The sequence below is a fragment of the Podarcis filfolensis genome (genome assembly GCF_964270895.1).
Source record: "Podarcis filfolensis genome assembly, chromosome: 1".
Classification (NCBI taxonomy): domain Eukaryota; kingdom Metazoa; phylum Chordata; class Lepidosauria; order Squamata; family Lacertidae; genus Podarcis; species Podarcis filfolensis.
Window position 1 is genome coordinate 126,911,536 of NC_139604.1, and position 26,974 is coordinate 126,938,509.

The 26,974-nt window shown below is 44.1% G+C and overlaps 1 long non-coding RNA gene across 3 annotated transcripts in view; it reads right to left on the bottom strand.

The window, feature by feature from the left end:
• Nucleotides 1-26,974, bottom strand: part of LOC310766225 — an 89,058-nt gene that overhangs the window by 59,083 nt on the left and 3,001 nt on the right. For 2 of the 3 annotated variants that reach the window (XR_014549963.1, XR_014549964.1), the window contains exons 2-4: nucleotides 21,569-21,691; nucleotides 10,219-10,337; nucleotides 2,730-8,210 (exon numbers count right to left, since the gene is read on the bottom strand). This is a non-coding gene — a long non-coding RNA (uncharacterized lncRNA). Of the gene's footprint in view, nucleotides 1-2,226; nucleotides 8,211-10,218; nucleotides 10,338-21,568; nucleotides 21,692-26,974 lie in introns of those variants that run through there. The other variant, XR_014549965.1, reaches the window with a different exon arrangement.

Here is a 26,974-nt window from a genome sequence, read left to right on the forward strand (position 1 = left end):
TTAAGTACTTAACCTGAGGTACCACTATACATGGGATGCAACCCAGTGCTTTTATCCTGCCTTCCTGATTTTTCGCTCCCTCTGTTTTCTGTTCCATTCTTCCTTGTATACATTTGCACGCAGCGTGGTTTCCGTTCCATTCCAGCTTCTGGATTGACAGGGCCTCCTCTGTGGTGGCATCCCATTGATGGAACTCCCTCTCTTCTCGGTGATGCTGGCCTAAATGGGCCATTGGACTGATCCTATGTTTCTTAAACTGGGGGTATCTTTAATAATGCTTCTGGGGAGACTTCTGCTGCAGCAACAGGGCTTCTCACTCCTTTCGTCTCCTCCCTACCTCAAATTGGCTCCAGAGGGCTGCTCTGTTTTTTGGAGGGGACTGCATGTGAGGTTGCAAGATGGAGAAGAGGAAGAGGAAATCCCTTCAGTTGGTGGGTGGACAGGTAGATATCATGTCCGCCATTGCCTTTTGCACTGCGTCATTGTTCTTTATCTATTAGAGAGAGTAAGCCACATTGATAGGGACACGGGTGGCGCTGTGGTTTAAACCACAGAGCCTAGGACTCGCCGATCAGAAGGTCGGCGGTTCGAATCCCCACGACGGGGTGAGCTCCCGTTGCTCGGTCCCTGCTCCTGCCAACCTAGCAGTTCAAAAGCACGTCAAAGTGCAAGTAGATAAATAGGTACCGCTCCGGCAGGAAGGTAAACGGCGTTTCCGTGCCCTGCTCTGGTTCGCCAGAAGCGGCTTAGTCATGCTGGCCACATGACACGGAAGCTGTACGCCGGCTCCCTTGGTCAATAAAGCGAGATGAGCGCCGCAACCCCAGAGTCGGCCACGACTGGACCTAATGGTCAGGGGTCCCTTTACCTTTTTAAGCCACATTGATAAAGAGAAACAGAGTCCGACATCTTAAATGAAATGCATAATGAAGACACACTTGTTTCAATAGAAATAGAACTTTATTAGTAAGACCATGCACATATACATGTATTTATATATATTCATTTATTTATTTATATTTTAAAATACATCTATTTCCCACCCACCCACCCACCGTTCACTTAAAAAAAGAGAGAAAGAGATAAAATAAGAAGAAAAGCATAAAAACCTTTCCGGTAGATCTCAAGTAGGTCCAAAATGTCGATTGTACAACACACACAAAAAGTCACTCCAGCAAAGTGCCATAAAAAAAATCAAACCCAACCCACACCTCCTCGACATCTGAATTCAAGGCCTATTCATTCTGTTAACTAGCAAGTGCATTAATGCATTTCTGATACCATCCAGGGCTGCAACTTCTTAATAAGCTAACGGGGTGATTGACTGAAAACGGGGTCACAAGTCATTTTAGCAGGAGCCTTGGTGGCACCTAAGAGGCTAAGATGTTTGTTTGTGGCATTATCCACAGCCCGACTCCTATCAAATTGCCGGTGATATCTTTGACACCGCTTACAAAGGCTGTTTTCTGCAGCTGTGGTTTGTGGTGAGGAAGAGGCAACACCTCGGAGATTTAAAAATGAGATAACCATTTTAATCTCCAGGAATCAGTGGCTCTGGCAAAGGTACAGGCAAACAGACGCAGTCCCCATGAATGCAAGCAGCTCATAAAAGAAAAGGAACATAAAGCAGATGCTGTGTTTCCTGGCCAAATTAAATTTCAGTTCTTGCCCATTGTACGTGGAAATCAATTGTAGCTACAGCTGAAGTTGCAGAATGGTAGCAGAAATGCAAAAAGTAAAACAGAATAGGGCCACACTCAAACCATACATTTAAAGCACTATGAGACTGTTTTAAACAAACATGGCTTCCCCCAAGGAATTCTGGGAGCTGTCATTTCCTTATGCTGCTGACAGTTATTACGAAACCTCAGTTCCACTCCCAGAGCTACAATTCCCTGGGAAGAGGGATTGATTGCGAAACCACTCTGGGAACTGTAAATCCATGAAGGGAACAGGGGTCTCCTAACCGTTCTCTGCACCCTTAACGAAGCACAGCTCCCAGAATTATTTGGGGAAAGCAGTGACTGTTTAAAGCAGTATCATAATCGAGGCATGGTGTGAATGTGGCCTAGGTCTCAATATGTATGCGGAGTTTTGGGTCCAGGTCTGCTCTGATTACAGTCTGAAGTCCTATCAGAGTTTTGTACAGAACAATGGCTTTTTAGGGTAGACCCAAGGACCAAGCATGGATCTTCACAGAGCATCAAATCATCCTCGGCTGTAGCACGCTTTTTACAGTTATCACAGAGAAGAATTGAAGGCTCACATGATAAGGGAACTTTAAGGCACAATATTCCATATACTCAACCACACACATTCAGCAACCACAGCAAAGAGCGAAAGAAAGAAAAAAAGAGTGAGCAAGATACAGGTTTTCTAGAATAACAGCTCATTCATAGCTTCCGACCTGAAATTGAGGCGTAACAAGATTCACCACACTGACGACTTTTGCATTGCCACAGAGCAAAACAGAAATGTTGATAGCATCCACCTTTCCAAACTGGCAAAATTGGCATGTGTCTTCTCCCCTCCCCCAAATTGTCCTGGTAGTCTCAACTTCTGTGGACCAAAGAAAGGACTTTGGTCTGTGTAATAGTCACCCTTAGGGAAAATCCATGCCTCTTCTCACACAAAGTAAGGGAAACTGCAATCTCCTACCTCTACAATTCCCATCACCCCTGACCATTGGCCATGCATGCTGGGGCTGATGGGAGTTGTAGTTCAGCAACCTCTAGAGGACCAGAGGTTCCCACCCCCTGCTCAAGATGATGTGAGTTGGGGCCAAACTCCCTGTGAACAGGTTACTGCTTTCTGACTAGCCCACAGACCAGCACTCTAAGATGGCAATGCTAAAGAGAGCTGTAGAATGGCAACTTGGAAGAAAACCTAGCACTACCCTAAGGAGACATGTCACTAGTCCTCTTGAAACTATTTTAGCTTTCCTTGAAGCTCTTCAGATGTTTCCCCTAAGGAAGAAGTGCCAGAAGGGCTTCAAGTTCCATTGCAGATGACATCCTACAGGCATGCAAACCCCCCTCTGAGAAATTGCGCCTAGTCTTTTAGGCATTCCATGAGACTATGATTTATACTCAGAGTAGACCCACTGAAATTTATGTACCTAAGTTAGCCACATCCGTTGATTTCAATGAGTAGGATTAATGTTGGCTGGAACCCTTAATTGTTCTGCCAGACTATTTGATTTTGGATGCAATTCTGATGGCAACGTGCTACCCATTCACAACAACTCGGGATGGATAGCCACTCTAAAGGGTTATCTTATAATGATTGGAGAGAGGAGGTGGCTATGCAGTTGGTTCAGCTGTTTTTATATACGCAATTGTTTTATGTATGTTTTATTGTATCGTGAAATGGCTTCAAGATGCTTAATAATAATAGGGGTCAGTATGAATGACACCTGCAGGTCCCTTCCAAACTTGTGACCTGTGAGGTCAGAAAGAGTAACAGGAAACCTGCTGAACCAGCCAAACCTGCTCCTTTGTTAAGGAGCTTATCTGGCCAGTTAAGTACCTCCATTTACATGTCCAAAGTGGCTGCCCTGCTTCCATGAATGGGTGAGTGTTTTCCCACATCACCTAATTGGATGCCACATCCTTCTAGAAGGGAGAACAATAGGCGAAGGGTGACCATGTGTTTCTGCTTGTGAGTTTGGGTAGGACCACTGGGGAATCTGTGTCAGAAGGTCTGCAAACACCATCTTGGTAGTCAAGCTAAGCTGGGGACTAACTGTTATTTGCTGCAAGAATATCTCACAAATGCTTATCTGCTTGGGAGCTTGGGAGCCTTTGTTTCATTCAGTTAGTGGTGACAAGGGAGCTTCTCAAGCTGGCTACTCCTTTATCTGAGAGGTGGAAGGGTCCTCTAAGCCAGGGGTGAGTTAATAGGGCTATTGATGCCAGCCTATGTAGCTTGCTTTGTGTATTAATAATACTTAACTTTGCAGACAATTCATGGTGGCCTCTTACTGCTCTGGTGCTTGCCCTGTGTCTGTAACGGCAGCAAGACTTTGCAGGCTGTGTTGTCAGTTTAGTCAGTTGTCAGTCTTATAATAAAGCACTAGAATTGACCCTTCTGGTGTTTTCGATAGCCTTCTTTGGCATCCCTGCACCAAACCATGCACACAGTCCCTCTGTTGGGCCTGTGGATCAGGACAGAGTTTTGGCTGATGCTGGAAGCTGGAGACACAGAGACTTGTCTTGATCTGTGCTTGTCCCAAAGCTGTGGCTCACGGCTCCCTGGAAACCTAATGAAGGAGCAAGATATGCTGGGCTGTTGCTGCTGTGAGCTGTTCCATGCCATGCACAGGTTGTATATATGCGTAAATAAAGCCATACATCCCAAAGACACCATCACCTCCATGGACCTTCATTCCAAGGAAACCGAAACCTGGGTAAGCACTGGAACCCCTGGAATCTCTCACCAGTTGGAAACTGGGATGAAAACAACAGTAATAGCAAGGTAAGCCGAACAACTTGGGACACTTCATTTAATTTTCCTTGGAATGTGCCAGAGCTGCCAACAGATACATTCAATGCAATGATGGCTGATGTCCATTGGGACTGGTAGGGCGGAAGGCAAGGAGACTAACAGCAGGTGGCGCCAGAGCCAATGGCAGGCAGAGCCATTCTATGTTTTGCCCCCCTCCTCCTGTCTGCTGAGCTGAAGAAGGAGCAACACAGAGGAGGAAGCAGAAAGCCAGAGCCACCCCCCTAGACTGGTTGTAGGCAAGAAGGCAGGCTGGTGGGGGTTAGCTGTGGGCACTCTAAGGTTGGTGGGGCAGTGCCCCATTCGCCCTAAGTAAACCAGCTTCCGCTGATTCAGTGGTAAAAAGGGAAACCACCAGGGCTGATTGCTGCCACCGTGAATTTGACTGCTGACTCTAACTACATTGGGATTACCAATATTCCAAACACATTGTGATCAGTAGGGAAAAGGCTGATGTCCTCAAATTCCTTATTTACACGTCATTATTTTTTTTAAAAAAGAAAGCAGGAAAAACATGCAACATTCCACTGAACGCTAAATAGCCACTTTCCTCCTAGGCACACGTCAGTCTCCAATGCCCCCAGCCGAGATGGCAAACTGCTTATACACTCTCAGATGCCTAAAGCGCGGCGCTCAACATTATTATTGAGTTGTGCAGAGGCAGTACAGAGGCAGCCTCTGTGCAAAGCTATTCTCACGAGGCGGCATCAAAGCACGAGAAATCTAAGGTCAGTTAAGGCTAACAGTGCGCAGAGGAGCCAGTATCTGGAGTTGGCTACCCTGGAGAGCTCCGTCGGTTAGAGCATGGTGCTGACGATGCCAAACTTGCAGGCTCAATCCCCGTATGGTACAGCTGCATATTCCTGTATTTTCAGGGGGTTGGACTAGATGATCCTCAGGGTCCCTTCCAACTCTACAGTTCTATGATTCTGCCCCTGGCTCTCAACGGGCCTCGGCATTTGCAAACTGCTTTGGAGTTTTCTTACAACCGAGTGCCATACAAATGTTGTGAAACAAGCAATAGGCAAGTGCGTGGGTCGGCGCCAGCCCTGGTACTCAAGGACATTCATCCTTCGCTGGCTGTAGCATTCAGGTGTGAGCGAGCATCACAAAATAGGATTTCCACATCGCCAAGCACCAGAGACACACAATGAGGTCCATTCGCACGATCAGCTGGGAATCCTCACAAGCACCGCTAGAGTTAACTAATGATGTGTGCAAAAACGAGCAAAAACACAGGCAAAAACGAGGCATTTTAAGTTGGCTCAGAATGATTGTCCCCTCCCTCCCCACCCCTTTGCTAGACTTCGCGAAAGATTTTTCTTACTTGCCCCCCTAGAAAAGAAACATTCAGAGACGGCTTTAACTGCCCCTTGCATAAGAACAATGGCTTTGCTTGCGGAAGTTAAGAGGACACCCTCGTATAACATCTGTCAGTATTAGTCCTTCTTGAACTTAAACTTTCTTTAAAATAAAAATAAAATAAAGTTACAATGTACAAATGCAAACAAAGAGATCCATATGCTTGCAAATGATGGCATCCCATTAGGGCCCAACCCTTTGGATTGTTCTCCCGCGTAAACCCGAAGGAAATTCAGTAGGAGCCACGGAACAGCACAATACGGACTTCATCTCAGCACTGCATCTTCAGGAAAATGTTGTGTCCTTTAATGCTGAATGATGCAACTTTCAAAGGTTCAAATATAAGCTTCCCTAGATTGGAATGCACACCCACACTGCAGATGTAGGCCACATCTGCATCACACATTTAAAGCACTATCAGACCTCTTTGAATAGCCACGGCTTTCCCCAAAGGAATCATGGGAAGTCTAGTTTGCTAAAGGTGCTGAGACCCCTATTCTGAACTGCAATTCCCTGAGTGGTTTAACCGTCAAGCCCTCTTCCCAGGGAACTATGGGATTTATAACTCTGCGGGGGGAAACAAGGGTCCCCTAGGAACTTGCAGCACCCTTAACAAACTACAGTTCCCAGGATTTCTTGGGACTGTTAAAGTGGTATAAATGCGCTTTCAATGTGTGGTGTGGATTCGGCCTTAAACTCGCTACTTCTTGAAGTTTAATTTTGACGTAAGCCCAAAGGAAAGGCCCTGTTACCGCCTCCTACTGACTCTGCCTCCCTAGGGAACTGTGGGAATTGTAGTAGGAACTGATAGCAAAAACCTCAGCAAACTATAGTTCCCAAGATACTTTAGCAGAAGTCCAGAGTAAAAATTGGTACAAATCTGCCATGAGCTTGTAGTGTCAATCGGGACTCGGTGCATTTCTCGTTTTGGGTTCTGCGGCCTCCTGCACCCTCCTGTCTAATACTTCTCTTTGGCAATTTCACCACACACCATGGGCAGCAATGGCATCCTCACCAATCTTTGTTGATCTATTAGCCATCTTCCTTGTATGACATGCTCGAGGGTCGTAGAAGACATTTCCTAAGCTTCAGCTAGATGCCTTCATCAACTGTGAACACTGGGACAACTGCCTCGTATGGTTCACTGAATCAAACATATATTTGTCCCCCAAATCACACACACACACACACACACACACAACGACCTGCCAAAGCATCAATACTGATAAGCACCCTGCCACTGAACCGTCGTATCAGTTTGACAGGAACTCAAAGAGGATCGCTTAGAAAGCGGATATCACGGGGCGAATGCGTTTTTCCGGCTCACCAAATTCACTGAAGTTACACAAAGTCAGAAGTGCTAACCAAAACAAGGAACCATGCGTGCTGGCAAAGTCAGCAAGCCAGCAAATGAATGGCTAAGCATAACAATCTCAGAACAGTTAATAGCGTGGAATACCCTAAGCAAAAAAAGCGTGAAAAGGAATCCATATCTGTAACGGCAGAGAACCCTTCGGTGCCGAAGGACTCCCTTAAAATGAAAGCTTGTTTCTTGACCCTTCTGAGAAGTCAATCCCACCCACCTTTTCTGATTCTCACCAAAAACCTCACTAACGGATTAGTCTCCTGTCGCCAGTTTACATTTCCTAAGCAAGGGTGGTCTAGTTAAGCTGCTAATGTTAATTCATCTATATACATAACGGACAAATCGAAAAGCCACTGATCGCTGAGCACAAGATCTCTCTCTGCTTCTGAGGAACCTCCCTATTGCACCAGTTCCAAGCGATGTTTGCAACCAAGCTGGCCAAAGCTCGCCCAGAGCAACCATCATTGCAGCCTAAGATGACGCACTAACCTTGGACCTCTCCCTACGGTTGCAGCTAGCGCCTCGCCGTAGCAGGCTAAGAAGCCCTCCTAGCCGCTCAGAAGCAAAGCAGCCAGCAGGTCTACAAGAAAAGAAAGCACGACCGTTACTCCATCTTATAAATAAGCAACTGAGAATTCTGCTCCAGATGGCCACTCTTGTAGCCCACTCCATAAATGGCATTCTCCGTAGGGTAAGGCACGATATGATACGAATGCAGCTCTTCGTAATAAAGGGATTGAGAACGGCATTCTTGGACCATGAACTTCAGCCGTTTTCGTGCATCCGCGTAGGCAGTCCGGCAGCACGGACTCCCCTTAAAGTATTCATAGCGTTCCCTCTCCGTTTCCACGTGAATCTTCCGCAACAGGTTGTTGATCAAGACGGACCGGCGGAGGTAGATCTCAGGATCCTCAAGGAACTGGAGCTTCTGCAGAGAAAGTTTCAAGATACAAGTCCGGTCTTCGGGCAGGATCAGGTGCTGAGGTGAGTTCAAAGGATAAATAGAGAACGTTAGTGCAGAAAACTGGTTTAGTGCATAACAGAAATATCAGGTGTGTGGGATGCAACATAAGCAGTCAAATACAACATTTCCTGTTTGCCTAGAGTGGACATGCAGGGGAATGTTGGTCCAGCCAGTTGAACTTCCTGTTACACCTGGTCTGGAGCATCCTTCCTTTGCATGTGACCAGGTAGGTTGGCATGACCCTTCCAGACCTAACAAAAGGTCCAGTCATGCTGCCACCTTCCTCTTTTGATGCCTTTTCTTGTCTTGGACTGCATGTGGGATGAGTTCCCATATGGGATTAACTCAAACCCTCTTCTGTAACTCTAAGCTAAAGGCTGCCTTCAGGGATCCAACTGTGAACTGAATGTGAGTAAATGTCTTATTACTTTTAAAAGAAGACTGTTGTGTCTGTATTCTTTTAGGGGGGAATTAAAGGGTTCTTACCAGGGATAATAGAACTTAAGAGATTCTAACCAATCTGCAACTAGCTTCCTGCTGTGTGAAGAGGGGAATGTACTCTGCTATATGAATAAACTCACTAGTGTGAGTTAGGAAGGATAATATTTCATCAATATATCCTCTCCTGCTACCCACAACATTTCTGCAAGATGGTGAAGAAGACTGGATTCAAAACCTGTACAAAGGTGGGCCAAAGTTGCACCCGATTCTCCCTCCGTTGAACTGCATCATGAGATGGAAGGGACCGTTAGGGTTATCTGGCCCAAAATCCTTCCTTTTCTCTGTCCTGAGGCTTCCAACATTCAGCCTCTCTGGGTTTCCATGAGTTTTAGTGTTATGAGAGAGGAAGAAACCATTGTTCCCATCTACATTCTACATGCCATGCCTAATTTTACAAACTTTCACCGTGTCACCATTTTCTCTAAACCACAAAGGCCCAAAATGCTGCAACCTTTCCATGTAGGAGAGTTGACCCACCTCCTTAATCATTTTGGTTACCCTACTCCGAATCTCCCATCATCCCTGATCACTGGGCAGGTGGAATGAGGATGATAGGAGATAAAGTTCTACAACTTCTGGAGGGCACCGGCTTGGGAAAGGCCATGGGACTTTGGATTTCGACTTCAGACAGAATGAAAAATTAAAGCAAATGGGGCCCTTCTGAATTCACTGGGGGAAAAATGCTATGAGTAACTTTCAGAACTTGTGTTTTTATTGTTTTGCGTGCTCTGTGCAAACCACTTAGAGTTCACTTTGTGACAGAAAATAGTATATAAAAGCATCAAATAAATAAATAAATTTGGCCTCTGTATTGGATTGAAGCGACGCTGGTGGCGCTGTGGGTTAAACCACAGAGCCTAGGACTTGCTGATCAGAAGGTCGGCGGTTCGAATCCCGTTACTCGGTCCCTGCTCCTGCCAACCTAGCAGTTTGAAAGCACGAAGTGCAAGTAGATAAATAGGTACCACTCCAGCGGGAAGGTAAACAGTGTTTTCGTGCGCTGCTCTGGTTCGCCAGAAGAGGCTTAGTCATGCTGGCCACATGACCCGGAAGCTGTACGCCGGCTCCCTCAGCCAATAAAGCGAGATGAGCGCCGCAACCCCAGAGTTGGTCACAATTGGACCTAATGGTCAGGGGTCCCTTTACCTTTACCTATTGGATTGAAATTAGGTCTCTACAGCAATGTCGTAAGTTAGAAGAAGAAGAGTTTGGATTTGATATCCCGCTTTATCACTACCCAAAGGAGTCTCAAAGCGGCTAACATTCTCCTTTCCCTTCCTCCCCCACAACAAACATTCTGTGAGGTGAGTGAGGCTGAGAGACTTCAGAGAAGTGTGACTAGCCCAAGGTCACCCAGCAGCTGCATGTGGAGGAGCGGGGAAGTGAACCCGGTTCACCAGATTACAAGACTACTGCTCTTAACCACTACACCACACTGGCTCTCTTTGTTTGTTTGTCAAAATCTATTTTTTCAGGGGCGGGGGGGGAGGTCAATTCTTTTTGATCTCAAAAGCATACTCACTTTTGGAAAATACCCCTGGTAATCCTGATGTAAATCTTCTTCTTCTTCTGCATATTTCCTCTTAAAATAGGCTACTTTCGACGTTGTTAAGGTATTTGTCGATACTTGGCTGGGACCTGCTGTGCAAAGAAGGAGGAGTTGTCATTAGGAATTGTGCTGTTGGCTTTCCGTATGCCTGATTCCATTGGACTGTCGGCTTCAGTTGTGTTTTATTCCCATCTTTATTGTGTTAGGAAACATTTTTGATAAAGCAGGTTATAGATATTCTAAAGAAAGAAATATGGTTTGTTTTTGTTTTCAGAAGTAAAATCAATTTTTGTTGCATTTGGCTGCAATTTTCGACAATCACACGACATCCATTTGCAAGCAATTGCACCATGATCAGCTCTGTGTATGGAGCCCAGCAGAACCGTGGAGGAAGTATATAATACGGGAGTTCCACCCCAGGTCTTTTTCCAGAGGAAATGGAATGTCATCTGCTGGAGCACTGGGGGAATTAACAAGACACACACACACACACACACACACACACCCGCCCTCTCACAGGCTTGTTGGAAGGATTAAACAGAGAAAGGGAAGAACAATGTACCTTGGTACATTGAGAACCTTGGTTCTCAAATGCCTTGGTACTCAAACAACTTGGAACCCAAACACTGCAAACCCAGAAATAAGTGGTCTGGTTTGTGAACATTTTTCGGAAGCCGAACATGCTCCATTTTGAGTGCTACGCTTCCGTTTTGAGTATTACGCTGAGGTCTGTCTCTTTTCACTATTTATTTTGCGTTTTTGTTTTTGTGGCTTATTTTGTTTTGTTTTGTTTTTGCGGCTGTGTGGAACCCAGTCAGTCCAGCTACGGATTGACTGGTTGTGTGACCACAGTACATTGTTTATTGCTTTCATTTTATGGTTCAATGATCTCGTTAAATAGTAAAATTCATGTTAAATTGCTGTTTTAGGGGTTGTTTTTAAAAGTCTGGAACAGATCAATCCATTTTTGCATTACTTTCTGTAGGAAAGCACGCCTTGGTTTTGGAACGCTTTTGTTTTGGAACAGACTTCCGGAACGGATTAAGTTTGAGAACCAAGGTACCACTGTCAACTGCTCTGAGCTCCTTGGAGGAAAAAAAGGTGACACGTTAATGTAAGAAATGGATATATAAAAGCAAAAAGGAGGGGGAGGTGTCAGCCGAGAAAGCACTAGTACTGCCCTGTCTAATGCTGGGGAGGGGAAGAGAGGAGGAGAAAGGATTGGGAGGCAACAGGAGAGAGGACCATCCCACCAGGAAGGCAGAATCACCAAACACCCACCTCAGGCAATGCAATTATGGGATGTTAGCCCTGCACAGATGACTTACCTCACAGCTGTAGGTTTTAAAAGATAGATTTCCCTTTCGGCACAAGGTGGCAGTGTTGACACACTGAAAAACCTAAGTAGCTGTTCCATCCAAAACCAAAATAAAAGTATTTTCTCTCGAGGTCACATTCAGTTTAGCTACTTTATTTTTTTATTTTAAAAATTCAATAAAACATTAAGCATTCAACGGTGCTTCCTTTTGTCCTTTTGAGCAGAATTTTCTCAATACAATGGCAGCAAAGGAGCGTAGCATCTCAGAGATGGGAGCAGAGCCTAGTCTCAGAGTGCTTTCAGAAGCTGGTTGCCGAGCATTTGAGAAGCCTCTGCTTAAGGGATGTGGGTGGCGCTGCGGGTTAAACCACAGAGCCTAGGACTTGCCGATCAGAAGGTCGGCGGTTCGAATCCCCGCGACAGGGTGAGCTCCCGTTGCTCGGTCCCTGCTCCTGCCAACCTAGCAGTTCGAAAGCACGTCCAAGTCCAAGTAGATCAATAGGTACCACTCTGGCGGGAAGGTAAACGGCGTTTCTGTGCGCTGCTCTGGTTCGCCGGAAGCGGCTTAGTCATGCTGGCCACATGACCCAGAAGCTGTACGCCGGCTCCCTCGGCCAATAAAGCGAGATGAGGGCCACAACCTTAGAGTCGGTCACAACTGGACCTAATGGTCAGGGGTCCCTTTTACTGCTTAAGGGATGTGCTGACAACAGGGGTCTGCAAAGCCTCTTGCGTGACACTTCCCAAAAAAACAAAACCCAGACAGTCAGCTGGTTATGGGGCATTGGGAAGCATCATGCAAAGTACTCAGTAATAATAATAATAATAATAATAATAATAATAATAATAATAATAATAAATTTTATTTATACCCCACCCTCCCCAGCCAGAGCTGGGCTCAGGGCAGCTAACACCAGTAAAATTACAGTAAAATCATAATAGGGAAAAAAACCAATTTAAAATACAAGTTAAAATGCAATTTAAAATGCAGCCTCGTTTTAAAAGTAGCCCATAGATCAAAACCATAAGGGGAGGGAAACATAAGGGTCAGACTGAGTCCAAACCAAAGGCCAGGCGGAATAGCTCTGTCTTCCCAGGCGCCAAGATTAGGTCTTGCAAAGTGCTTTGTGGTGCATTTCTGAAGCACCTGACACTGCAATAATAAATCTGTCTTTATTGGGATTTCTCTCCCACCCCGCAACAGAGTTCCAGAATTGGAATTTGCTTGCTATCTCTCCCTCTGGTTTGTTGGGATTCCTAGAAAGGCCAAGGCAACTATCTCCTGTTTTGCTTGGTTTTTTTTTTGTTTTAAAGACTATCTCTGCCTTTAAAAACAATCAATATGCAACCAGCTAAGGTGGAGCGAAGAAGCGAGAGGCAGCTTCTTACAAACCAAATCCGGAGGGCTTGGAGCCAAGCTGAAATTGACATTGATTTTCAGGAGGCAAAACAAGGCTGACATCATGGGATATATGGTGATGTTCTTGGCAGCCTCGACTTCATAACCTAAAGTGAAGTGTGTGCACTTGCAGAGTGCCCTTGCCGTCGAATCTGTTGCCAACCATCCGTCTTTGTTACACTTTTGCATTTTCAGTCTCCCTTGGGGCGGGAGGTATAGAGCAAAGATGAAACCTTCTCTGATGCATGAACCATAAGGTTGCCAAATGACCAGGGATAAAATGGTTGGACTGGGATTCTATTTTCTTTCTTTGCTCATTTGGCCTCAGGGCCTCTTGTCAGAATCCATGTGCCGAAGCCAGATTTTTGAAGGAAAAGTCAACAAACGTTTTCCTTTACCATGCATATTTTAACTGTGTGAGGCACACACATTATTATTATTATTATTATTATTATTATTATTATTATTATTATTATCATACCACCCTATACCCAGGGGTCTCAGGGCGGTTCCCAAAATAAAATCAAGAGATAAAACCACAGAATACATAATAAAAATAAAAGCAATAAGCCCAATTGCCCTCCCCCCCCAAAAAGCCACATTTTAAAAGGGCATAGGATGTCAATCAGATCAACCAAAGGCCTGGTTAAAAAGGAATGCTTTTGCCTGGTGCCTAAAGGGGTATAGTGAAGGCACCAGGCGAACTTCCCTGAGGAGAGCATTCCACAGACAGGGAGCCACTGCAGAGAAGGCCCTGTTCTTGTGTTGCCATCCTCTGGACCTCTCAAGGAGGAGGCACATGAAGGAGGGACTCAGAAGATGATCTCAGGGTCCAGGTAGGTTCATATGGAAACAACATCTGCAGGGCCACAGAATCTAACCTGTCTCTGCCATTGAAATATACTCGGAGTTGAGAGTGGATTTCATGCTTTTTATTCAGCTCATACTGGTGAGGAGGAATGGAAATTCCCCCAAAATGTCTGCTTTATATACATTATTTACACAATGGGCCCCATGTGATTGGCTAATTCTGGGATTCTCCTGTAGGCCAATCAGGTTGCAGATTCACTTCCACCTGGAGCTGGATTGGGTGGCTCCTGTGGACCAATCAGACTGCTGCATTCTGGACCCTATTGTTCTAGGGCCAGTCGGACTGCTGCATTCTATTGTTCCAGGCCAATCAGACTGCTGCATTCTGAATCCTATTTTTCTAGGACCAATCAGACTGCTGCATTTTGTTTTTTTTTTTAATACATATTTATTAAAGTTTTACAAAACAAAGAATTCATCATTTCAAAATGTATCATTTCCATACATAAAGCTCAAGAAAAACAACAATATGTGACAGAAAAAAGAAAAAAGTGAAAGAAGAAAAATAGAAAAACAGAAAAAAGAAAAACACTCTTAAATTTGTAAAGTTCCATACCCCTCTGTCTTGACCTCCTCACATCCCCCTTTTTTGTGTTCCACTTTACTCCAATCAGATTCAGCAAATTCAGAACCTTGTTTCAACCATATTTAATGTTATATTCTAATTATTATGTCCCCATTTTCCATTATTTTAATCCGTACCTCATCTTATAAAATATGACATAATATTGTTCTGTTCATAACCCCTTATCCTTTTTTTTCTTAGATTCTTCTTTTCACACACCTTTGACCAAAGTCACACAAACCCTGTTACTTTTACTTCCCACATCCTATTGACACTCAAAGATTTTACAGTATTTTTGTAGATAGTCCTTAAACTTTTTCCAGTCCTGTTCCATCGATTCTTCTCCCTGGTCACGGATTCTGCCAGTCATTTCAGCCATCTCCATGTAGTCTATCACTTGCGTCTGCCATTCCTCCACGGTGGGTAGATCCTGTGTCTTCCAATATTTAGCTAAAAGTATTCTTGCTGCTGTTGTTGCATACATAAAGAATGTTCTATCTTTCTTTGGCACCCATTGGCCAACTATGCCCAAGAGAAAGGCCTCTGGTTTCTTGGGGAAGGTACTTTTAAGTACTTTCTTAAGTTCATTATATATCATTTCCCAGTAAGCCTTAACTCTTGGGCAAGTCCACCAGAGGTGAAAGAATGTTCCCTCAGCTTCTTTACATTTCCAACATTTATTGTCAGGCAGGTGATAGATTTTAGCAAGCTTGACTGGGGTCATGTACCACCTGTAAATCATTTTCATAATGTTCTCCTTTAAGGCAATACATGCCGTAAATTTCATACCGGTGGTCCACAACTGCTCCCAATCAGCAAACATAATATTATGACCTAGATCCTGCGCCCATTTAATCATTGCTGATTTGACCGTTTCATCCTGCGTGTTCCATTTCAACAGCAAGTTATACATCTTTGACAAAATCTTAGTTTTTGGTTCTAACAGTTCTGTTTCCAATTTCGATTTATCCACCTGGAAGCCAATTTTTCTATCCAAATTATAGGCCTCTCTTATTTGATAGTAATGAAGCCAATCTCGCACTTTGTCTTTTAATTTTTCAAAACTCTGCAGTTTCAATCTGTCACCTTCTTGTTCCAAAATTTCCCAATATTTTGGCCATTTAGCCTCCATATTGAGCTTTTTCTGAGCCTTAGCTTCCATAGGTGACAACCACCTTGGGGTTTTACTTTCCAGCAAGTCTTTATATCTTATCCAGACATTAAACAAAGATTTTCTGACAATATGGTTTTTGAATGCCTTATGAGCTTTAACCTTGTCGTACCAAAGATATGCATGCCACCCAAAAACATTATTAAAACCTTCCAAATCCAAAATGTCTGTATTTTCAAGAAGCAGCCAGTCTTTCAGCCAGCAGAATGCTGCTGATTCATAGTACAATTTAAGGTCTGGCAGGGCAAATCCACCTCTTTCTTTTGCATCAGTTAAAATTTTAAACTTAATTCTAGGTTTCTTGCCCTGCCAGACAAATCTAGAGATGTCTCTCTGCCACTTCTTGAAACAATCCATCTTGTCCAAAATTTGCAAGGATTGAAATAAAAATAGCATTTTAGGCAATACATTCATTTTTATAGCTGCAATTCGACCCAACAAGGAAAGCTTCAAGTTAGACCAGATTTCTAAGTCTTTTTTAACTTCTGCCCAACATTTCTCATAGTTCTCTTTAAATAAGTTCAAATTTTTCGCCGTCATATTAATCCCTAGGTATTTCACTTTCTTAACCACCATTAAACCTGTTTCATTCTGAAACCTATCCTTTTCCATTTGAGTTAAATTCTTCTCTAATACTTTAGTTTTTACCCTGTTTAACCTAAATCCCGCCACATGACCAAATTCTTTAATCAATTCCAAAGCTCTTTTCATACTGGATTCCGGCTCCTGTAAAGTTAGAACCAAATCATCTGCAAAGGCTTTCAATTTATATTGTTTGGCTCCGACCTGAATGCCTTTTACAAATCGGTCCCCTCTTATCATGTTTAGCAGCACCTCCAGGACCGAGATAAATAATAATGGAGAGATAGGGCAGCCCTGACGTGTTCCTTTTTCTATCTTAAAATCTTCAGTCACCACATTGTTTACAATCAATTTCGCTTTTTGTTCTGAATATATTGCTCCTATACCATTTTCGAACCCCTGACCCACTCCCATCCCTTTCAAATTTTTCTTCATAAAACTCCAAGAGATTTTATCAAAGGCTTTCTCCGCATCAATAAAAACTAAAACAGCTTTCGTGTTGATATTCCTTTGCAACAACTCCAGAATGTCAATTATATTCCTTGTATTATCAGACAAGTGTCTACCTGGGAGAAAGCCTGCCTGGTCCTTATGTATTACTTCCATTAATACTTTTTTAAGTCTGCTAGCTAAAATGTCTGCAAAGATTTTGTAATCCACATTCAAAAGGGAGATGGGACGGTAGTTCTTTAGTTGTGTCTTTTCAGCTTCTGTCTTGGGTATCAATGTGATGTATGCTTCTTTCCACGATTCAGGCGCCTTTTTCCCTTCCAAAATCTCATTACACACCTCCTTTAATGGTTGAATTAAGAGATCTTTCAAAGTTCTGTAATATTTGGAGGTTAGTCCGTCCGGTCCTGGAGATTTGCCCAGTTGCATGTTCTGAATGGCACCTTCAATTTCTTGTTCTGTAATTTGCTGGTTCAATACTAATTTATTTTCTGAAGATATTTTTTGTAATCCATTGGTTCTTAAAAATTGGTCTATCTCAGTTTCTTTCTGCGGCCCTTGCGTATAAAGTTGTTTAAAATATCTCTGAAAGCACCTTCTAATCTCCTCGGGGCTCTGTATGTTTTTTCCGTTGATCTCAAGATTTGTGATCGTATTTAACTTCTGTCTTTTTTTCAGTTGCCACGCCAATAGTTTCCCACATTTATTAGCTGACTCAAAAGTCTTTTGTCTCATTTGTTTAATTTTCCACTCTATTTCTTCATTAATCAATTTCATATATTGCACCTGATATAACTTAATCTCTCTTAGAATCTCTTTTGAGTTTGGTTTAACTCTTAACTTCTTCTCCCCTTGTTTTATTTTTTCCAAAATTTTCATTTTCTTCTCATTTTGAGATCTCTTTTTTATTGCATTCTGTTGAATCAAGAACCCTCTCATGACCGCTTTGCTTGCGTCCCAAACCGTTCTTTTTTCAACCGTAGTTCTCATATTAATTTCAAAATAGTCTTTCAGAGTCTTTTGGGCCTTCCTTACGATATCTTGGTTTCTTAGTAAGGTGTCATTCATCCTCCATCTGAAGGAACCGATAGGTGTTAGTTTCATTTCCATCTTTACCGCATTATGGTCGGAGCAGGTTTTTGGGCAGATTTCCACCTTTTTTATTTTAGGTGCCAGGCCTCTAGTTGTCCAAATTTGGTCGATCCTTGTCCATGTCATTTTGGCTTCAGAAAAGAATGTTCCCTCTCTACCTAGGGGATTTTTGGTCCTCCAAATATCAATCAAATCCATATTGTCAGTCAGTTCAAAAAAGGTTTTTGGTAGTCTGCCCTCTTTCGTTATGGTCTGTCTTTGTGCTTTATCCATGTTCGTGGACACCACTCCATTCATGTCTCCCATCATAATAATATTGTTATAGTCAATAAAGTCCATCAACGTCTCATGCAATTTCTTGTAAAACTCTGATTTCCCCTCATTTGGCGCATAAATTCCTAAGATCAGAAATTTCTCTCCTTGTGTTTGGATTTCTATTGCCAAAATTCTTCCTTGTTCATCTTTAAAAAGAAGCTTTGGTGATAGGCTTTCTTTTGCATAAATTGCCACACCTCTCTTTTTAACCTTGTCTGATGAGATAAATTCTTGGCCTAATTTTTTATTAATTAACACTTTTCTGTGCAGCCTAATCACATGTGTTTCCTGCAAGCAAATTATGTCCAATTGTTCCTTTTTTAATAAATGAAAAACCTTCTTCCTCTTTTCTGGGGAGTTTAGACCGTTGGTATTCCAACTTAGTAGTTGCAGAGACATGTTAAGATGGTGTTATTTTCCTCCTGTTGCTCCCAGAAGTGGCGTGTCTTTAGGATCTTTCAATTCCCCAGGTGCAGGTATTAGACTTGATGATCCCGATCCTGGATCGCTTGGCTCTTCAATCCCTTTCTGAAGGTCTTCTCCGTAGTCGTTCAAAAATTTGTCTTTATCTTCCACCGATTTGATTTTAACTTTTTTCCCTCTGAAGGTAAAGGAAATCCCTTGGGGGAATTCCCATCTGAAGATAATCCTGTTGCTTCTCAGAAGTTGCACCAGATCACCGTAATTCACTCTGAGCTCCAACAAATGCTTAGGAATATCCTTATAAATTTCCAACCTTGATTCTTGGATCTCTAATGGCGTCTTGAAGTGCGCACTCAGGATTTTATCTCTTTCCTCCCTCGTTCTGAGGGAGATTAGACAGTCTCTCGACTTAATCTTCCTCCCTCCCTTTCCCAGTCTGAATGCGCTCACAATTTTAAAGTCCTTTTCTTCTTCCAAGGGCCAAGATTGTGTAAATTCCTTCGTGAGGTACTCAGTTAGATTTTCATTGTCAATTTCCGGTACAGATCTGATCCTTAAATTGTTTTCCTTATTTTTCAGTTCGATCATAGACAGCAGTGCCTGGTGTTCTCCTATCTGTTTGCGCATAGGTTTGATTTCTCCCTGAACTTCTTCAACTTTCTGCTTTGCCTCTTCAGCAATTTTACGGTTTGCGGTAGTGTCTTCCACCAACTTTCCAATAGTTTGTGCATTTAAGTTTACTTGTTGAGTCAAGTTATTAATGCTTGCGGTGTTTTGGTCTATCTTATCTGACTGGTCAGAGACTTGTTTACTTAAACCTTCCAACTTTTCAAATATTTTATTTAACACTGAAGTAAAGTCCCCACCTGAGGCCATTCCTTCCGGCCTAGGTTGTTCTATATCTTCCACTTGTGCCACAGGGATTGTGGGGACAGAGGATCTGCGCAGCTGAGAAGTTAAAGTAGTTTGCAGTGTTTTGGCTTTGGCTGATCTTGTCCTTCCGCTCATAACCCTTCTTATCTATGCGTCAAGGTCGGTCTCACAGTCTGTCTTTCTCATGGAAATCCCCAAATCAACAGATGGAAAATTCCCCCAGTAGGTTGCCAAACCAAATTATTCCACTAGAGGGATACTGTAGTCAGGAAAGCTCAGAAATGTCGCAGTTCATAAAAGTTAAAAAGTTCCCTCTAGACGTTAAACAATATCCAATTTATAAAAGACCTTCAGACTCCTCTTAAATTCCTTAAATTTCCACAGAGTTACTCTTTGGCAAAGATGAGTTGTCTCAGCAAAGTGCGAGATATAAAGTAACAGTTCCAAAGTAGCCTTCAAATTCCAAACCCTGGCAGCTCAGTAGCCAGGGATTCAATGTTCTACGGTCCCGAAGTTCAAAGGAATCGGCTGGAAAAAGCTGATTTTTTCACCCCTCCTCCCCTCAATAAAATTGAGAGGGGGTCTTCAAAGCTTGATGTGAGAGTTTGCAACTTATTTATCCCAAAGTCTGGGGCTTGGGTTTTTAAAGAGTCTTTGCTTTGTTCTTGAAACAAAACCCGGGAGACGGACTTCCTGGTTGCGTCTCCCGCTTGTGTGCCAAATTCTTAAATTTATCTTCATAAATCAAATAAAGTTCCCCACTTACGGGTTGAAGTTTGTAGCCGAATAGTCCCAGGAAAAGGGTCAGCGCTCACCGGCAGCAGCTTAGCGGCATCACTCCGCAAAAAGAGCGATCGACTCACAACGCCGCGCCACCCCCGACACGATCCGGAGCTCCTTACGGGGTCCCTTCACGTAGCGGAGGAGCGCTACAGGCGCCCGCCGAGTCCCACGACCACAGGCTATCCCCACCTGTGGGTTTCTAGCAGGGGTCTCCGCTTTGCCGTAGCGGACGACCCGTTTCTGCGGAGCTTCCCCTTCACGAGTGGAAGGAGACCGCCATTACCGTTCGCGCCGCCCCCGGAAGTCCCAGACTGCTGCATTTTGGATCCTATTCACCTCAGTACATAACAGCCATTCACCCTGCTATATTCTGGGAGCGAGCCCCATTGAACCGGGTAGGTCCAAATGAAGGACTGCCTCTCTTCATATGAACCTACACGGACCCTGAGATCATCTTCTGAAGCCCTTCTTTGTGTGTGTCTCCTCTGCAAGAGGTCCAGACGTTGGCAACACAAGAACGGGCATCTTCTATGGTGGCTCCCCATTTGTGGAATGTTCTCCTTAAGAACCTTTAGGCTCTAAACAAAAACATTCCTCTTCAACCTGATATTTGGCTGGTTGATACCCAATGCCCTTTCAAATGTATAGTGGGAGGGGGGATTATTGGTTTGTTTTTTGTTCCTTATTATATATTTTGAGTTTCCCATAATTTCATTTTGTGAACCACCCTGAGATCGATGGAAATACAAATTTTAACAAAAAGAACCACCGCAACAGCTCTGCGTGGGTTTATGTCTGAGCAGAAATGTCTAAGATTGTTCTGGTGGTGGGCTGTTTCCCTGACTTGCTCTTTCTATCCAGATTTTAAAAGGGGTGGCATGCAAGGATATTTGAACTATTTTTAACCTAATCACGTCACCACCACAAAAATTGGCGGCGAAAGAGGGCCTTTTTATAGGAGTGGGTTCGGAAGGCTTCGGGATGCTCTGAGCTTAAGCTAAACCGCTGTGATTTATTTACAACTTTGGGGAGGACGACTGAGAAAAACCAATTCAATTAATACTTGGCACTTTTTCATAGCTTATTGGAGCATCGAATATAATATTAATTTAAAAGCAGAGAATACTAAGCCAAATAGGCCAATGGTCTGACTGGACACAAGGCAGCAGTTTCCTGTGTTGTAAGTAAGAAAGTGGTTATAAATATACTAACAAATCCTACAAACTGAGGAGCCAGGATAGAGTCGGTCACGTTAAAGGGGCGGGTGGCACCTTATTGGCTCTCCTGCGTCACCTGATCACAGCTGGGGTACAGCCTGCAGTACCACCCTGTGCCCATCTGCAGTGGTGGCACTGCAGAGCAGCTGAGATGAGACCATCATGTGGAAGCTGAGGCCTGAGACCGGAGTCTTGTATACAGCACAGCTGGTTACAGTGTTGTCGCTCTGCAGCGTCGCGCTTTCATTAAAGCAATTTGTCGTACCTCGTAATGCCGAATCAGTCCACAGAGGGCCTCTCTACGGTGTTTTCAGCAGCCCTGATGAGTTTCTCCCTCCACACAGGCTCTGCTCGCATCGCTTCCCACGCAGTTCTGCTGAACAAACACCTGTTCGATTGAATCGAGGAGAGAGGGAGAAGCAGGGGAGAGGATAGAAAGGGGAGAGGGAGAGAAAGAGACGGAAGCATGTCAGAGCACACACCTGGATGTGTTGCATCAGCCCAGAACAAACTCTCGTCATTGTAATAATAATAATAATAATAATAATAATAATAATAATAATAATAATAATTTATTACATACCCAGCCTATCTGGCCAGGTCTCCCCAGCTACTCTGGGCGGCTTCCAAAAGAATATTAAAAGCACGATAAAACATCAAACAGGCTGCCTTCAGATGTCTTCTAAAAGTCAGATACAGTGGTACCTCTGGTTAAGGGCTTAATTCATTCTGGAGGTCTGTTCTTAACTAGAAACTATTCCTAACCTGAGGTACCACTTTAGCTAATGGGTCCTCCTGCTGCCGCCACATCACCGCCGCACGATTTTGGTTCTCATCCTGAAGCAAAGTTCTTAACCCGAGGTACTATTTCTGGGCTAGCGGAGTCTGTAACCTGAAGCGTCTGTAACCTGAGGTACCATTGTAGTTGTTTATTTCCTGGACATCTGGTGGAAGGGCGTTCCACAGGGCGGGCGCCACTGCCGAGAAAGCCCTCTGCCTGGTTCCCTGTAATTTCAATTTTTGCAGTGAGGGAACCGCCAGAAGGCCCTCGGAGTTGGACCTCAGTGTCCAGGCTGAACAATGGGGTGGAGATGCTCCTTCAGGTATACTGGGCTGAGGCCATTTAGGGCTTTGAAGGTCAGCACCAACACTTTGAATTGTGCTTGGAAACGTACTGGGAGCCAATGTAGGTCTTTCAGGACTGGTGTTATATGGTCCTGGCGGCCGCTCCCAGTCACCAGTCTAGCTGCCGCATTCTGGAAAGAAATACCCTGAAAATGCCTGCTATTCAGGTGTCTGTGCCTTTAAGAGCATCCAGCCTCCAGCAGTGGAGCACAGCCATTGTGGCTAGTAGCCATTGATAGTCTTTTTCTCCATGAATTTGCCCCATCTGCTTTTAAAGCCATCTAACCTGATAGCCAGCCCTTCATCTTGCAGGTGCAAATTCCATAGTTCTATGCGCTGGGTTAAAAATGTACTGCCCTCAAGCTTTCCCCTTGCCAGCGCAGACTAGTTTAGGAATTGTGGAGATCTTTCTTTGAAACAGTAGAAGAACTTCAACTGTGGGCCTGTACGGGAGCCAATGTGGTGTAGGGGTTAAGAGTGGTAGTCTCATAATCTGGGGGACCGGGTTTGCATCTCCGCTCCTCCACATGCAGCTGCTGGGTGACCTTGGGCTAGTCACACTTCTCTGAAGTCTCTCAGCCCCACTCACCTCACAGAGTGTTTGTTGTGGGGGAGGAAGGGAAAGGAGAATGTTAGCCGCTTTGAGACTCCTGAAGGGGAGTGAAAGGCGGGATATCAAATCCAAACTCTTCTTCTTCTAGGATGGTCCAGAAGCCACACTGTCCCTGGAGCCTTCAGGGTTGGCTTTTGGTGGCACCTCTGCATGGCATTGAAGTCTCAGAAGAAAGCTGAAGAATCCTGTGTGGTTTATGTGTGATGGGAAGTTCTCCATCGTCAGACATGCAAGTTTCAAGACTGCTGTCGAAGTTCGCGAAGATTTAGCTCACCTGGCGATTTAGCTTCTCAAGTCCCAGGCCATGGGGCAGAACCCCAAATAATTAGAGTGCACAGGAGTTTCTAAAACTCCAACTCTCCCACAAAAATGGCAAAATGAGGCTGAGAGAGAGAGAAATGTTTACCACGTATAGGAACCAGAAGAGTCTTCCAGCAATTGGCAAAAAGTTGACAAGCTGGAACCCAAGACGATCAAGGGTCTGGAAACCAAGCCCTATGAGGAACTGTTGAAGGAGCTGGGTGTGTTTAGCCTGGAAAAGAGGGCACTGAGAGGCGATAGGATAGCCTATCTCAAATATCTCAAGGGCTGTCCCATGGGAGATGGAGCAAGCTGGTTTTCAACTGCTCTGGAGGGTAGGGCACGAATCAAAGGAGTCCAATGATGAGAAAGAAGATTCTGACTCAACATTAGGAAGATCTTCCTGACAGCAAGAACTGTTTGACAGTGGAACGGATAACCTTGGAAAGTGGTGGACTCTGTTTCATTGGAAGTTTCTAAACAGAGGCTTGGGTGTCCATCTGCCAGGGATTCTTTAGCAGTGATTCTGCATTGCAGGAATCTGGACTAAATGACCCTGGTGGGTCCTTTCCAACCCTACAGTTCTGTGATTCTATGGAGGCTGCCTGTGCTAATTTATGCATTTGGATGCAAATTTAGAAACAGGGGTTCTAGGATTTAAATGGCAATGCAATGCAATTCCGACGAAAGAAGAATGGCAGACAAAATTAATGGACTACGCAGAATTAGATAAAATGACTGGAAGGATTTGAAACCTGTGGGACCAGAGATTTATAGAAGATTGGAAGAAATATACGAACTATCTGAAGAGCAACTGTACTCAACAAATTACGCTAGTAGGACTGCAATAAGTTTTGTAAGGAGAAATGTATGAAGCATTGCAAAGTAGAGAAAGAATAGAGATATTAGTTATGAGTTAAATGTAATTGTAGAAGTAAGAAATGTATATTTATTGAATAAATTGGAAAATTTTCAGATGTGATTGATGGAAGTAAAAAAAATGGTGTAAGATATGAAAGTATGTTTAATTACTGTTGAAAACGATATGTCGAAAAACTAATAAAAATTTTATATTAAAAAAAAGCAATGCAATGCAACTCACCTCTCCAGGTGCTGCTAACTGTTGATGGGCAAGTTCAAGACCCTGCCCCCATTTCTTTTTCCCTATCGGCTTAAGCCAGACTCACAGTAGACAGCCTTTCAAATACAGGATTCTTTCAGAGAAGGAACTGTCCTCTGCAAAGCAGGGCATGCAATTACTCTAGTGCCAGCCAGCCATGCCCTGGCCCACGATACTCCATTGCATTCCGCTTCCTTCCCCCATTTTCCTCCCCCATGCTCAGCATTCCGTGGCTACTGAGCATGCCCAGTATTCATCAGTTTTCTCTGCAACCCACGGGGTTTCTCTAAAACCTTCCTCTTCTGCATGGGACGTGCCATTTCTGGTTCATAAGGACAGGTTACCTCTTTCAAGATATGAAGGCTGTGTTTGCATACGAGGCTGGCCCCATCTGGGAGGTGCTGTGTGGCCCGAGAGATGCTCAAAAACTCCCTTACATTTGCCAGAACAGACAAGCCCCCAAACCCATCAGTTGACCAAGTTCCAAACACGAAGAGCAAGGTGCTTTCCACATGGTGCATCCCAAACTTCACACTGGTCTTCAGCGTTGATTTCTCTCCCTCACGACTCTTTTACAAACCTGGACCTGGGTTCAAATGTGACCTGAGGCAGGAATCGGCCTCAGGCAGGTCTCCTCACCCCCACCCCACCCCCACCCCAGCTCTAAAAGGGAACATAGCCGGGGCCTGGTCCCTCACTGGGTAACTGTGAAAAGGGAGCTTTGCAAAAGTGCTTGGCGAATGAACTCTTCAACCTCAAACCTATTGATCTGGAAGGAAGTCCCATTGATTTCGATGGCACCACTTAAGTGTGGTTAGGAAATCAGCTGGGGGCAGGGCGGCGGAATGCTGCATATACATAATTAATCCTAATTGCAGAGGGCTGTGGAAGACCCTGATCCACAATCCATCTCTGGTTCTTCCGCTGGAGAGGACGATTTGGGGGAGTCTATTAAACACCTCTAAAGCATTGGATGAGGACCATAGTGCCGCCACTCATGTTCAGGAGACATTGTCAGCAGATGGATTAAAGATCTGGGTGCTCTATTAAAAAACATTTTCATGTACGCGGCAAAGGCGGCAAGAGTCTTACTAGCACAAGGATGGAAGAATGAAGAAATCCTGACCAAAGAACTGCGGCAAGAGAAACCGATGGACTATGCGGAATTGGTGAAATTGACACACAAACTACGTGATAAGGACAACTGTGACTTTAAAGAAGAATGGGAACCTTTTACAAAGTACTTAAAGAAACAACAAAATGAACTGGCAGGTTTTGAATAAACATACACAAATTTATAATTGGTAACATATAGATAGATAAATTAAGGATCTTTACAATTTTATAATATGCAGAGAATAACATGTGCTGAAAAACCAGAGAGAGGAGCTGAGGGAAGTCTGGGGGGGAGGGGTTTTTTTCTCTTGGGGAAGGGCGAGGGAAAAATAGGGAGGGAAATGAGGATCATACGTTTTTGATAAACTGTTATGTTGAAATTCCTAATAAAAAATATTTTTTTAAAAAAGATCTGGGTGTTCTGAGATGTGGTGCTGCCAAATCTTTTGATCCTTAAAGGTAAAAGGTAAAGGACCCCGACAGTTAAGTCCAGTCGCAGACCTTGCAGTTATATTATTCTGTGATGGGCTGGTTGATGGGCCTGCTGATCTCTGCCAGGCTGATATAAGACCCTCAGCTGATACCCTGCATTGACCATCCAGACAAAAGCATCACAATGTGTTTTCCCTTACTAGCACGGTCTCTTAAAACAATATTTAAAAGTCTGGGTTTCTTAAGCGCACCAGCATGCCTTCACAATGAAGCCGCTCTATACATTGATTGCCAAGGCACATTTCCTTCCAAAGTATCTCACAGAATCATAGAACGGTAGAGTTGGAAGGGACCCCAGGGGTCATCTAGTCCAACCCCCTGCAATGCAGGAATCTCAGCTAAAGCATCCACGACAGATGGCTGTCCAACCTCTGCTTAAAAATACATCGGAATTCTACCCTCTGCAAACTTTGATGTGGAGCACAGGGCAGGCACCCTCTTCACTTTTGGAAAATTTGCTGGATATACACAGGAAACTTGGTCATCCGAACTGGAGCACACTGCTAACGATGAACCCGTTTTTAAATGATTAAAATCCTGCCAATCAGCGGTTTGCTCAGGAAAGGAGAATGGGAAGGGCTGAATCCAGACACTCCCCACCCCCCATCCTCCTCCAGCAACCCAACAGTGGGATTTGAGTGCTTTTCATGAGGAGTCCCACACTGTTGGTTGCATGCCAAACAACATTTAGTTGTGCATACAGCCTCTCATCCATGCAGCTACAGATAAGCATGTCAAAACTATGCCCCTAGAGCAGGGGTAGGCAACCTAAGGCCCGGGGGCCGGATGCAGCCCAATCGCCTTCTAAATCTGGCCCGCAGACAGTCCAGGAATCAGCGTGTTTTTCCATGAGCAGAATGTGTCCTTTTATTTAAAATGCATCTCTGGGTTATTTGTGGGGCATA